The sequence below is a fragment of the Muscardinus avellanarius genome (assembly GCF_963383645.1).
Source record: "Muscardinus avellanarius genome assembly, chromosome: 20".
NCBI classification, from domain to species: Eukaryota; Metazoa; Chordata; class Mammalia; order Rodentia; family Gliridae; genus Muscardinus; species Muscardinus avellanarius.
In genome coordinates, this window is record NC_137806.1 from 6,887,279 (window position 1) to 6,900,864 (window position 13,586).

At 46.1% G+C, this 13,586-nt stretch overlaps 1 protein-coding gene across 4 annotated transcripts in view; it reads left to right on the forward strand.

Moving 5' to 3' along the window:
* KIAA1217 overlaps positions 1-13,586 on the forward strand; it is a gene marked incomplete at both ends in the record, with an annotated part of 339,403 nt that overhangs the window by 269,284 nt on the left and 56,533 nt on the right. The window lies entirely within an intron of this gene.

Here is a 13,586-nt window from a genome sequence, read left to right on the forward strand (position 1 = left end):
GGGATGTCGAGGTCATCCTTCTCTGCAGGGTTTCTAAGTCCATGGGGTTCACTGAAGTGTGTCAGTGGCTGTGCTATAAAGGAACAGTGAGCTGGGCGTGGTGGCACACTCTTGTAATCCCAGCACTTGGGAGGCTGAGACAGGAGGATCTCGGTTCGCAGCCAGCCTCAGCTACTTGGTGAGGCTCTTTGCAACTCAGGGAGACCCTGTTTCATAATAAAGAATAAAAAATAGGGCAGGGGGTGTAGCTCAGCAGTAGAATGTCCCTGGGTTCCATCCCCAGTACCAAAAAAAAAAAAAAAAAAAAGGGAGACAGGTGCACCACAAGGGAGCCTGACGTGTTGGTCTCTGGACTGTGGTCCTACCAACGTTATCATTAAGGCAGATTAGATTGTGATGAGCAGGATCCATCCAGAGAAGTAGATCCAGAGGTCCTTGTACCTGATCAGACAGGGAAAATAAGGATGGAATTGTTTTAATTGTTTGCAGTGGCAGCTTGTGCTTTTCTTTTAGAATGCAATTTTGGTTTCTCATCTGTTTGGGGAAATGGAAAGACTGTCTCTGCCTGTCTCGCAGGATAAAATGTGAATTTGCATGAGCATTGAATGGTTTAGATTTAATACTTGGGGATTGCGCTGAATTCGGGGGACTTTGGGGGAAAGGGCAAACGAGACGCTCCGGGTATTTTAAATTTCTCTTAAAATGTATGTGTTTTATAATTTACCAGAGCCATCGCCACCTATCTTGGAAGCCTTCCAAAATTTATAAAGTAATAATAGACAGGCAAATTTTGGTAGAGGGAATTTTCTCCAGCCTGAATTGTCTGGAGGAAGCTGACGTAGTCATTACAATCCTAAGAAATTGAGACTGGGAGAGGCTAAGTACTTTACCTGTTGCCGTATATGATTTCACAACATGTATAAAAAAATAAGAATACTAGAAAATTAGAATACAGCTGGCTTGGTGACGCACACCTAAGATCCCCATACTTGGGGAGGGAGTGGACAGGAGGATCACGGGTTCCAGGCAGCCTCGGCAACTTAGCGAGAAGTTAGAAACCCAGTGAGAAGTAAAAAGGACTGAGAGTGTAGCTCAGAGTTAAAATACCCTGGATTCGATCCCCAGTAACACACACACACACACACACACACACACACACACACACACACACAGAATTAATTGAGCAATTAATTAAAAATTTTTATAAAGTAAGAACTCGGTGCTCAGTTCCTCAGAACCTTTCAGAACCACTGTTCCTCACTAAAATAAATGGCGTGATCACCTACCATTATGTAACCTTGTAAGAAGAAGGCCATGCTGGTAAACGGAATGTGAACTGTCTACCTTCCTATTTTCACACGCAAGTCACATAGCTCTGTCCCCTGGAGCAGGATCTGATCACGAATGGGCCATCCCTCCCTGTCTGTTCACACATCAGGAATCTCACAGCAAACATCAACAGCGGCTGCCTTGATGGAGTAGAAGAAGAATTAAGGATTGGAAAGTAGTGTCCGTGTTCCCCTTTCCACAGCCCTTCGGGAGTACAGTGCCGAGACGCTTAAGACGGGGGGCTCTTCTCAGAACCCGGAGCAGCTCAGGGTATGAGACAAGATTCACAGTGACTCGTTGGCACACAGGCCGCAGGCTGGGAGCTTGCGCTTTGCAGGGAGGGTGGCCGCTGCGCCCCTGTAGTGGGCCGCAAGGTGCAGATTCAGGAATGGCATGCGTATCGCTCAGAGGATGGAATTTAGTCCAAAATACAATAAAAAGGATCCATGTCCTGGAATGTGTTGCAAGCCAGAATCCGCTCTCCCGTCACCCATCCTCCCTCCCCAAGCCGGCCCTGTTGTGGGGAGCAGCTAAGCTCAGGCAGGCGACACAGGGGACCCGCGGCTCTCCAGGCAAAGGAGCTCTAGCCTCCCTCCCATCTCCCCACCGTGACCTCAGCAGGTGCGAATGTGGGCCCCGTGGGACTGCCGCCGTGTGCCGTCCTCCCTCCTCTCCAGCTGCGGCTCTGACTCTGACCCTGAACTCCTCAGACCTCAGCGGCTAGGCTGAAACGCAGCACTGCTGGGCAGCACACAGCTATTAATGGCAGCTGCCATTTATGTTGCCGTCTTATCAGCCAACACTACGTCTAGCGGTTCCCAACACATCGTGAGATGCAGTTGTCATGACAACCCACAGAGGTGTCATCCATCGTCCCTACTCTACGGATGCACACACTGAGGCTCGGGGAGGTTAAGCAGCCTGCCCAAGGTCACAACCGCCAGCAAGTGACATAAATGTCCAGCTCCGTTAAAGACTTTGTACTTTTTGCCTGTCTGCAGTATTCTGTCTGGTGATCAGAACCCTGAGCCCCACCTTCATACAGCAGAGAAGTAAATTCGAGAGTGAAATCTGAGCATTTCAACCAGAATCCTTCAAAAATTGCTGTAAGACTAGATGCAAAGTAACTGCTCCTGAAGGATATTTACAATCATAAACATGGCAGAATTTGCATAATTATACAGCTAAATATATACATGCCATTTAAAATATAACTGTCCTCGCTAGTATATCAGCACAATTATGCAGAAACAAGGAAAGGAAGTAGAGAACATTCTTGGTAGATTTTATTTAAAAAAAAATAATAAAATGCATCTGAGCAGTATGTCAAAGAAAAAAATTTAAAACAAGAGCACCAGCAACAATTACTGGAGCAGAAATTATAGTCCATTGTCTGGCTTATCCCATGACGTTACGTTAGAAATATTTAATCTGGGTAAGTGTTTTAAAAGAGCGTTCACCACTTTAAGTCTAACTCCATGAGTACAGGGTAGAAAGCGCCAAACCAATTTCTGTTGTGATTTCATAATATTAAAGAGCAAATAAATCAGAGAGTGCTTTTTATACGAGGCTCTCAAGTGAAATTTTACATCTACGGTGGGGAGCTAAAAACACAGGAGGGGAACAGACATCTGTAGCTCTCCTTTCTTTGGGGCACTGCTGGATTCTTCGACTGTTCCAAAGAGCACTTCCACATAATGCACAAATAATGACAGAACATTAGGAGCGGGGACAGAAATTCTTTCTTGTCCACCCATGCTCTGGGGACACCCAAGGGCAGCTTGTTTGAAGAAGCAGGATTTTAAAACAGCCCTGTCCACATGACAATGAAGAGCCAACGGCCAAGAGGTGTAATCTTGATTTAGTCAGATGCCTTGTTCGAATGAATTGGCATCTCTTTTTTACTGTTCTTTAATAAGCCTCTGATAATGACAAATTATATCCAGAGGATCTGGGAAAAGCACGTGTGATAATGGGGTTCACCACCCAAAGAGTTCAGGAACTATGGGGTAAAGTAACAGATCAGACCCGCTTTGACTTTCAGAACATAATTATCTGGTAGGCATGGTGGCGCACACCTTTAGTCTCAGTATTTGGGAGGCTGACACGGGAGGCTCGCAGTTTCAAGGACAGTCTCTACAGTAGAGCCAGACTCTCAGCAATCTAGTGAGGTCTCGTTTTAAAACAAAAATTGAAAAGGGTTGGGGCGTAGCTCAGAGGTAGAATGCCCCTGGGTTTCCGGGCGTGGTGGCGCAGGCTTGCCATCCCCGCGCTTGGGAGGCGGAGACAGGAGGATCGCGCCGGTTCGAAGCCAGCCGCGCTGGCATAAGAGACCCTGTTTCAAAAATATAAAATAGGTCTGGGAGTGTAGCCCGGAGGTAGAAGGGCATCCAGGAACCCCAGTACCACCAAAAAGAAACAACAAAAATAGAATGCCCCTGGGTTCAGTCTCCAGTACCACCAGAAAAAGAAAAAAGAGAATAAAAGAAAGAAGGAAAGCAATTCTCCTATCTGAACATCTACAAAGAGGACAGCCTTGAGTAAGGGCTCTCCGCAATGACTCCCCTTCACCCGGGTCTCCAACAGGAAAGCACGTCCAGGCGACTCTGGGAGGCGGCGAGGGAGCCCATGTGTGACCAGGGGTCAGCGCGTGAGGCTCTGTCTTCTCTGAGTTATAAAATCACTTCATTAAGTAGCCTTCTCCCCTCCATGATGCAGAACACAGCTCTTAAGAACTGTAAGATTCTAGGACACTGATGTTTTGCTATTTTCTACTGTGGACTGTATACATGTAAAATATCAAAATCACCTTCAAGGTTCAGGGGTGCTCATTGCAAAGTGACTCAATAGCCCTCCTCCCAAATGTGCAACAGATTCCTCCAAATGGGTATGCTTTGTCATACACAGTAAACTTGAGCTGAGGTCTGATTTTTAGACTGATCTGTACCTAGTGTGGCTCAACTCAACAATCTAAGGAAGAGAGGCTCATGCCAGGGGGCAAGTCCTTGTCTTTTCTGGCACCTGTGTCTAGAGAAAGTGAAACCACATGAGACTGTGTGCGTGGCCCAGAGCCATTCGACCACTGACGGCCCATCCCCGGCCCTTTTTACTTTTTATTTTGAAACCAAGTCTCACTAAGTTACTGAGGCTGGCTTCGAACCTACCATCCTCCTGTCTCAGCCTCCCAAGTACTGGGATTATAGATAGGCATGCACCACCGTGCCCGATCTATGATTTTTGAGGTATCATAGACTTAGCAGAATTCCTTGTCTTTGGCCAGTCAGAGAAGGAAAGATAATCTGAAAGCACAAGGAGGCCTGCGTGCTAACTGGTGGCTTGTGGTCTGTTTTGAATCGTATTATATAATTTCCTTATTTTATGAGGATTAAATGTTATCATGTTGGTAGTTTTCAGAGATGGGTTGGATCCTTGGTGTAGCAGCTGATTGGATGAACGTCTCAATTTAGATAATTTGGGTATCTAGCCTTTAAAAATGCCCACTGTAGCTGGCAGACCTTTGAAATGTTCTAAGCTCAGCTTTATCCTGCTCGAGAGCATTGAGTCTGAGTGATCTAAAAATATGTATATTGTGTGTGTCTTTCTTGCATGTGTAGTCATACGAGCCACATCAGAGCCCTCCTAAGTAATTAGACTTAGCATTTCTCTGCAGCTGAATTTTTTTCTTTTTCTTTTGTTGCGGGGCATTCTAGCTCTAAGCTATAGTCCTAGCTCTTTTTTATTTTTTTTGTTTAGATACAGGATCTTGCTAGGAGGTTGATGAGAATCTCACTGTGTTGCTGAGGCTGCCCTCGAATCTGTGATCCTCCTGCCTCAGCCTCCCAAGTACTGGGATTACAGGCGTATACCACCGCGCCCAGCCAAAGCTGGGCTTTTTAACCTCTGTGCTGTTGACGGTGGGGCCTGCTAATTAGGAGCCAGAGAGGGGAGGGAATCCTCTGCTGAGCCTCTTTGGCCTTCACCCCCTGGATATCAGGAATAAAGTAGTCTCTCCTAGTCATGACAACATTATCTCCAGATACTGTCAAATTCCGTCCTGGAGGACAAACGTGTCCCTGGTTGAGAAACACTGCCAGAAAGAAAATTTGGAGGGTCTCTTTTGGAAACTTAACGTAGTAGAGAAATGAGAGATCGCCTCATGCTCAAGCGGTGAACATTCAGAAGACACAGGGCATGACAGTTACCGTGCTGGTAATTCCTAGTGATAGGATCGCAGCTACAACTTCCTGCAGTCCAGTGGCTGTTCCCTCAACCATGGGAGACGCAGGAACTTCTGGTGGACTTCAGGCCAACTGCCCAGGTTCAGATTCTTTCCAGCAGGTGGGATCTTTGGCCTGCTATGGAATCCTACCTCATTTCCCTTTGCTCATTTGTAAGTAGAGGGCAGTAACTACCTCATAGGATGTATTTGAACAGAGAATGGAATTGGTGGGCCCAGAGAGAGGCAAATTAGAATATAATATCAGAGTCACAGCCAGATGTGGTGGCGCATGCTTGCAATCCCAGTACTTGGGAGGCTGAGACAGGAGGATCCCGGTTTGTGGCCAGCCTCGGCTACTTAGTGAGACCCTCCACAACTTAGTGAGACCCTGCTTCAAAATAAAGAATAAGAAGCTGGGCGTGGTGGCGCACGCTTGTAATCCCTGCGCTTGGGAGGCAGAGACAGGAGGATTGCGTAGGTTTGAAGCCAGACTTGCTGGTTTAAGAGACCCTGTTTCCAAATAAAAAATATAAAAATGGGTCTGGGAGTGTAGCCTGGAGGTAGAAGGGTTTCCAGGAACCCCAGTGAGGAACCCCAGTACCATCAAAATATAATAAATAAAATAAAAATAAAGAATAAGAAATTGGGCTAGGGGTGTAGTTTAGAGATAGAATGTCCCTGGATTCAATCCCCCAGTACTACTACTACTACTACTACTACTACTACTACTAATAATAATAATAATAATAATAATAATAATAAATAACACTATTGTTGTTAATTATTATCATTATTATTATCATCAGTCACTTTTAGGAGAGTAGTCACAGTTGTACATCCTCTTGGGTCTAGGGGCAAAAAGATAAGCCAGGGGTAGGGCCTCCTTTTTTTTTAAGCTTGCTTCTGAGCTCTAGGATTGCTGATAAAGACCCTAAAAGGTATGGTTGGATTTTTTTTTTTTTTTTTTTTTTTTTTTTTTTTTGGTGGTACTGGGGTTCCTGGAAGCCCTTCTACTTCCGGGCTGCACTCCCAGACCTATTTTTATATTTTTATTTGGAAACAGAGTCTCTTAAGCCGGCATGGCTGGCTTCGAACCAGCGCGATCCTCCTGTCTCCGCCTCCCAGGCGCGGGGATTACAGGCGTGCCCGGCTGGTTGGAATTATTAAGTTATCTGTTCTGATGCCTGGTTGTGCCTGACTGGCTCGGCTCTTGTCTGAATTGCTTTTTCATAGAGCTCTAATTATGGATCAATAAATGTTTATTGAGCTCTTTTTATAGGCCTAGCTGTGGATTGGCCATTTTGCCTGATACAAAGGAACTTCGATGTGGCTCCCATACACAAGGAACATAAACTGTTAATTAAAAGCTTAATGTACACGCATAAGTTATGCCACAGTTAAGTACAGGAAGCGTCTAGCCTCCTAATGCCTACTCAATACCTGTATTTTCTTTTTGGAGGAATACATATAACAATAGAATTTCATTTGGGGCATTTGTTTTGGCTTTGAGAGTGCCCTGGGATGCTCTTCTTGGCATCCTGAGAATGGCGGTGTCTCCGAGCCAGGCAGGGAGAAGGAAGAAAGACAGGCCAAGTCCAAACCCCCTTCCAAAGGCTGAGCACTGGGGAGAAGTCTCTGCCCAGTCTCCATGTCCAGCTGGAAAGTTAGGACACGTTTTCCTTGAAAAAGACGCAGAGCAACAATGGAGCTAATAATACACTGTAGGTTCAAGAGGCTTCTGTGGGCCAGCTGGAAATCCAACCACCACTTATCCCAAGTTCTAAACAATGAAAGTACAAGTAAACTTTGCAATTACAAGCCTGCCATAATTTGGGGGACTGCTTGTACATAATTAATTCCAAAGTAGTGATACAGGCGGTAATTGCTAAGAATTCAGGAGAGGAAGCACTTTCTCAAATAATGCTGGTCTCGGAGGCTTCATGGCAGTACTGATGGTCTGGAATATAAAGCCCGTGCCTATGAAATGAAAGATCTCATTGAAGAAGGCAGACTGGTTGTTAGCCAAAATTTGCTATATTTCTCCCATTACGGTTCCTATAAAAATGACATCATGACAGGATGTCTCTCAAGTCTCAGAAATCAAGTAAGTGCCAGTAGGGTGAATTATGACTTCATTTATAGGAATATAACTTCATGGGTAAGTAATATCTGCTAGACATTCCTTGGACTGGTGAGCTCAGGCAACAGATGTGTCATAAACATATTCGACCCCCTGTCAGATTTATGAAGATGGCGCCATCTTATACCGGGGATATGCGAGATGGACTGCCACAGGTCTGTGCTGTGTGAAGCCAGTTTCCCAAAAGGAAAAGCCATCGCCAGTCACTAATTAGATCAAATTTAAATGCACCGCTGCATCTGCTTTGAATATTCATGAGGTGCTGTCAATCAGAAGTCTTAAATCTGAAACGAGAGTTGCCTGAATGCCGTGCGATTCAGATAGCTCCCTCCCCGTGACAGCTAGAATCTGTGCAAAAGATATCGGTGAGGTGCAGATCGGGCTCCTTCCAAGATGGCCAAATCAGCTCAGAGTAGAATCCAGAGGGCAGCCGCGGGCCCAAAGATGGCGCCGATCGAAATGCCCTCGTGTGCATGACCCGCTCCTCAGGATGCCCAGACCACCTGTCAGCTTCTCTTATGATTAGCTCTCCTCCCTGGTGGAGATCCAGACTATACTTGTCTTTATTTGGACTCCAGGCTTTATTTATTTTCCATGAAGGAAGTGATACAAAAACATAGCCACAGTGAAGCATGAATTCTAACTTTTAAAAATGGCAGGTCTTGCCCGGCGTGGTGGCGCACGCTTGTAATCCCCGCGCTTGGGAGGCTGAGACAGGAGGATCGCACAGGTTCGAAGCCAGCCTCAGCTACTGAGTGAGGCTCTGAGCAACTTAGTGAGACCCTGTTTCCAAATAAAATATAAAATAGGTCTGGGAGTCTAGCCCAGAGGTAGAAAAGCCCCTGGGTCTACCCCCAGTACCACCAAAAAAAAAAAAAAAAAAAACCCCTTGGAGAACTGTGTCCTAATGTCTAAATTAATTTACAGCAGGCAAAACGGAAGGGACACCCAAAGGTGGGCCAGCTGGAGCTGCTCCAAAAATGATGTTTTCACCATCACTGCGTCTCTACTTTTTGTATCTTTTTTTTTTTTTTTTTTTTTTGGTCTTGGGGATTGAACGCAGGGGCATTCTACCTTGAGCTACACCTATCCTTTTTTTTTTTTTTAAGAGTCTCAGTAAGTTGCTAAGGATGACCTCACAGCTGTGATCCTCCTGCGTCCACCTCCCAAGTACTGGGGTTACAGGCGTGTGCCACCATGCCCAGCTCTTTGTATTCCCAGTGAAGGTTGCATGCCCCTACCTTCCCCATCACACACAAGTCACTAAGACAAAACATAAAAAAGACATTAGAGAGGCCATATGTTGGAAATGTCTATTTGCTTTTCCCCAGGTATGTTTGTCTTATCGATTTGGCGCCCACCGTAGTTCTTACGTAGTCCTTACAAAAGCAAGTGGGGACAGAGAGCTTCCACGGGCACCTGATGGCCACTCAAGGCCATGTCTTCCCAGCTCTGACACTCCCTCCCCTCTGGGGCTACACTATAGGCCAGAACATGAATGAACAGCTATTCGTGCCAGTCTCTACCTGTAGAAAAAAATGAGATGCCACTTCCAGAGCATGAATATTAAAGACGGCCCTCAGGGGATGGAGAAAAAATGCAAAGTAGGTGATTTCATGAAGCAGGGCGTAGGCTTGCCCTGGGGCGGGGCTGTAGTCACCAGCATGGCCCAGGAGGAAAGGAATTCCTTCACCCCAGCAGCAGGGCACCACAGGACCCGGCCCAGAGCCCGGAACGGGAGCGCCAGCCAGAGGAGTTTCACACAATTTCCTGCGTTTCCCCCAAGAAATCCCTGCCTTGCTGAGGCTCAGAGTACCCTGGGGATGGCCCCTGCCTTTTTTTTTCTTTTCTCTTCTTTTTTCTTTCTTTCTTTTTTTTTTTTTTTTTTGTGGCACTGGGGATGGAACCCAGGGGCATTATACTTCCAAGCTACACCCCCAGCCCTGTTTTTTATTCTTTATTTTGAAACGGGGTCTCACTGAGTGGCAAAGGCCTCGCTAAGTAGCTGAGGCTGTCCGCGAACCACCATCCTTCTGTCTCCGCCTCCCAGATGCTGGGATTACAAGCGTGCGCCACCACGCCCAGCTTCCTGGCTCCAATTTCTCAAGGATTCTCTGCTGTTTAAATGACACTAGGTACAAAAGTGCTCTGAGAACTGGAAAGTTCTCTATAAAGAAGGGTCTTGCTGATATAAAAGCATGAAGCCATCTAGTCATGCGGGCCCTTTGGATTGGAGAGACTGCTGTGACCCTGTCCCTGACCTGGACCTACTTTCTGGTCCGAGCAGGACCGCCTGCACAGAAAGTAGATCATAAAAGAGATGAAAGGCTAACCTGGCGCTGGCGCTTTGCTGTGCAGGAAGTAGGTTGCCTTGGCTACGAGCTGGGGCTGGGTGCGGCCGAGCTGAGCTCTGCTGGCCCAGCCTGCCACGCCTTTCTCTTTCTCCTTCTTCAGTCAAGGTCAGACCCAGAAAGAGAAGAACTCTGAGGCCCAAGCCAGGCCCTTCCAACTCGAAGATCTTGTCATTTGAGAATGCTTATTCTGGTCACATTTCAGAGTCGGATCTTCCGTGGGTGGTGGGCAAAGACAAGGGGCACCGCTGCTTAAAAAGCGGGGAGCGCCTTCTGAGACATTAGGTTCTCTGTGGCTGAGACCCTTAGCTCTGTCTCAGTCGGAACAAAATAACCCCCGGTAAGCTGGGTGCTGTGGTGGCCACCTATCAGTAAATCCAGATGTTCCTATAAGAAGCTAATTTTATTGGAGGGATTTAGAACAATGTCTCTAGTTTATACCTTTTTTATTTTTAATCAAAACAATTTTTTTAAAAAAAATTGCCAGCCGGGCGTGGTGGCGCACGCTTGTAATCCCCGCGCTTGGGAGGCAGAGACAGGAGGATTGCGCAGGTTCGAAGCCAGCCGCGCGCTGGCTTAGGAGACCCTGTTTCCAAAATGAAAATGTAAAAATAGGTCTGGGAGTGTAGCCCCGAGGTAGAAGGGCTTCCAGGAACCCCAGTACCACCCCAAAATAAATAAATAAATAAATAAATAAATAAATAAATAAAAATAAATTGCTTAGCCGGGCGTGGTGGCGCATGCCTGTAATCCCTGTGCTTGGGAGGCGGAGACAGGAGGATCGCGCAGGTTCAGAGCCAACCAGCCACGCTGGCTTAAGAGACCCTGTTTCCAAATAAAAAGTATAAAATAGGTCTGGGAGTGTAGCCCGGAGGTAGAAGGGCTTCCAGGAACCCCAGTACCACCAAAAAAAAAAAAAAAAAAAAAAAAAAAAAAATATCGCTTAACTTACACAGAAAGTTAACCTTTCATTACTTAGATATATATATATATATATATATATATATATATATATATATATATATGTGAGGATTTCCCATACAGTCAAATCATTTGAGTATTGAACTTCTCTGAAAACAGGATTACTTATGGAATCAGGGCAGAACCAACAAGGACAACCTGCTGCTGTGCAGCCCTAGATAATGCACCTTCAGGACTACGAGGCTTTAGTTCAGTTAGATTTCTCCCAGGAGGGAAACGAGTTCAGACTGCAGAGGACAAACTGCTTAGGAATAATGATACTTTGTTCTTTGCTGGGTCCACAGTACCCAGCACAGTCCCTATACAAATCTAGTGCTCAATGGTGTTTGTTGACTGACTCGCTGACCACTCATCACTTTAAAGGACAAGAAAGGAAATTAATAACCAGCTAGCAAGGTTCATCTTAACTGAACCCAGCCAGCCGCTCTGTATCTCTTTTGGATATTTAAAAACATGTCCTTCGGGATTCATTATGGTCAGACTGGCGCCTCGTACTTGTAACAGTGTTGACCTATTTCCTAATAGCCATTCTTTGCTTAGCTGTACAAGGGCAAGGACCTAATGCAGGTGCAAGGAGGCCTCAGTCAGTGGAAAGACACGCCCCTGGTCAAAAACTATTGAAGGTGAAACCAGAATGCAAAGAAGCCATGTAAGTGGGATCACTGGCCACAGGGATCCCACACACAGGCTGCCTTCCTGTGCTGTGCTCCAGAGGCGGAGAGGAGCCCCGGGAGGAGGGTGGTCCCTCATCTGCACAGACAGGCGTGGGGCGTGCAGGAGGGCTGGTTAGAGCAGCCAAGGATGGGAATGCACACCTGAAATACCAGCTGTTTGAAGGCTGATACAGGAGAGTCACGAGTTCAAGACTAGCTGGAGTGACTTAGCAAGGTTGTGTCTTAAAATATACTAAAAGGGTGGGGGTGTCGCTCAGTGGTAAAATTATTTCTTGCCTAGTATGCTCGGGGGCCTGGGTTTCATCCCAAGAAAAAAGAAAGAAAGAGAGAAAGAAAGAGAAAAAGAAAAAGGAAAGGGAAGGAAAGGAAAGAGAGAGAATGATAGAATCATCATTTTCCCTGAATTTGACTTGAAATTTTTTATTCATATTATGTCTGGGCCTCAAGAAGATTCATTCAGCCCAGATGACTTGTGGCACCGAATGACTAGTTAACCATACCTATTAACCACATAAATAAGGTTAACGGGATGATATAAAGTGGTTTATGACATCATTTTTAAAACATCTCTTCAACAGTAATTACACCAGTCCCGTAATACCTTAAACCCAGCGATGCTGGCAGTCGTTAGCCTGAGCGTCTTGAATATTCTGATGATTATCATGCAGAATTGCCACGGTAATAAGATGGCAGGGTTGTGTTTAATTTCTCCATTTCTCCTCTTCCACTACATTTCTTTTATTTCTATGCCCTTCCGCACTAAAACATACATCATAACATTTCATCGCGGGAGAAGGCTGCATAAGTTTCCAGTGACTTTAATTTAGTTAAACCATAAAATTGTTTCCAGATTACCAACCATGAAATGGAAAGACAATCTTATTTATGAATTTATAAATCAGATAATCTCCCTCAAATGAATCCTGAAACCAGAAACGCTTTGATGATTAACGAGGAGGGAAAAAGTTTTCTCATTACCGTGTGTCAAAAGAATTGTGTTTTCCTACAGTGGTTTTGGCCGAGACAGTAATGCACGCGTGTGGAGCCAGTGCACCCTCTGTCCTGCTCCCCCACTCGGGCTCGCTGTCTCCTGGGGTAGGGGAGAGAATTGCCCCCCTTGACTGTCAGGGCCAAGAGCCTCAGCTCTTTGGGGAGGATGCCAGAAATCTGACTCCCCATCTCTGAGACATCGTGTCTCTTTCCTGGAGTATTCATGCACTAACTCTCAGACAAACAGGAGCACAGAGTACCTGGTCGACCAGCTGGACGCCAGGCTTGGCCTCTAAAGCAACCAAACTCATCCAGGGTTGTCCAAGGACGGTGTCTAGTCCTAAAGGACAAGGGAGCGAGATGTGATTGGAGAACTCACTCTCTACATCCTAAAACCATCATCTGGGGGAGGCCCAAGGGAGGATCCAGGAACTCACTTAGCAGAGGAAAATGCCAGAATCCACCCTGCGGCCTCCTGGGTGGGGTCCGCCTGGCCCGAGCTGTGAGGTCCCGCCGTTCCAAACACCGTGCTCAACCAGGGGACATCTGTCAACGGGCCTGTTAACACTCTCGCTGCAGTTCTGGTGGTACTGGGGTTCCTGGAAACCCTTCTACCTCGGGCTACACTCCCAGACTCCCAGACCTATTATATATATATATATATATATATATATATATATATATATATATATATTTTTTTTTTTTAATTTGGAAACAGGGTCTCCTAAGCCAGCGCGGCTGGCTTCGAACCTGTGCGATCCTCCTGTCTCCGCCTCCCAAGCGCGGGGTTTACAAGCGTGCGCCACCACACCCGGCACAGTTGTGGTTTTTAATGAAGTTCTTTCCATTGACTTGACAAGGGCACGAATGCCGTTGACCAGAGAGGGTCAGAAAGAATGCAG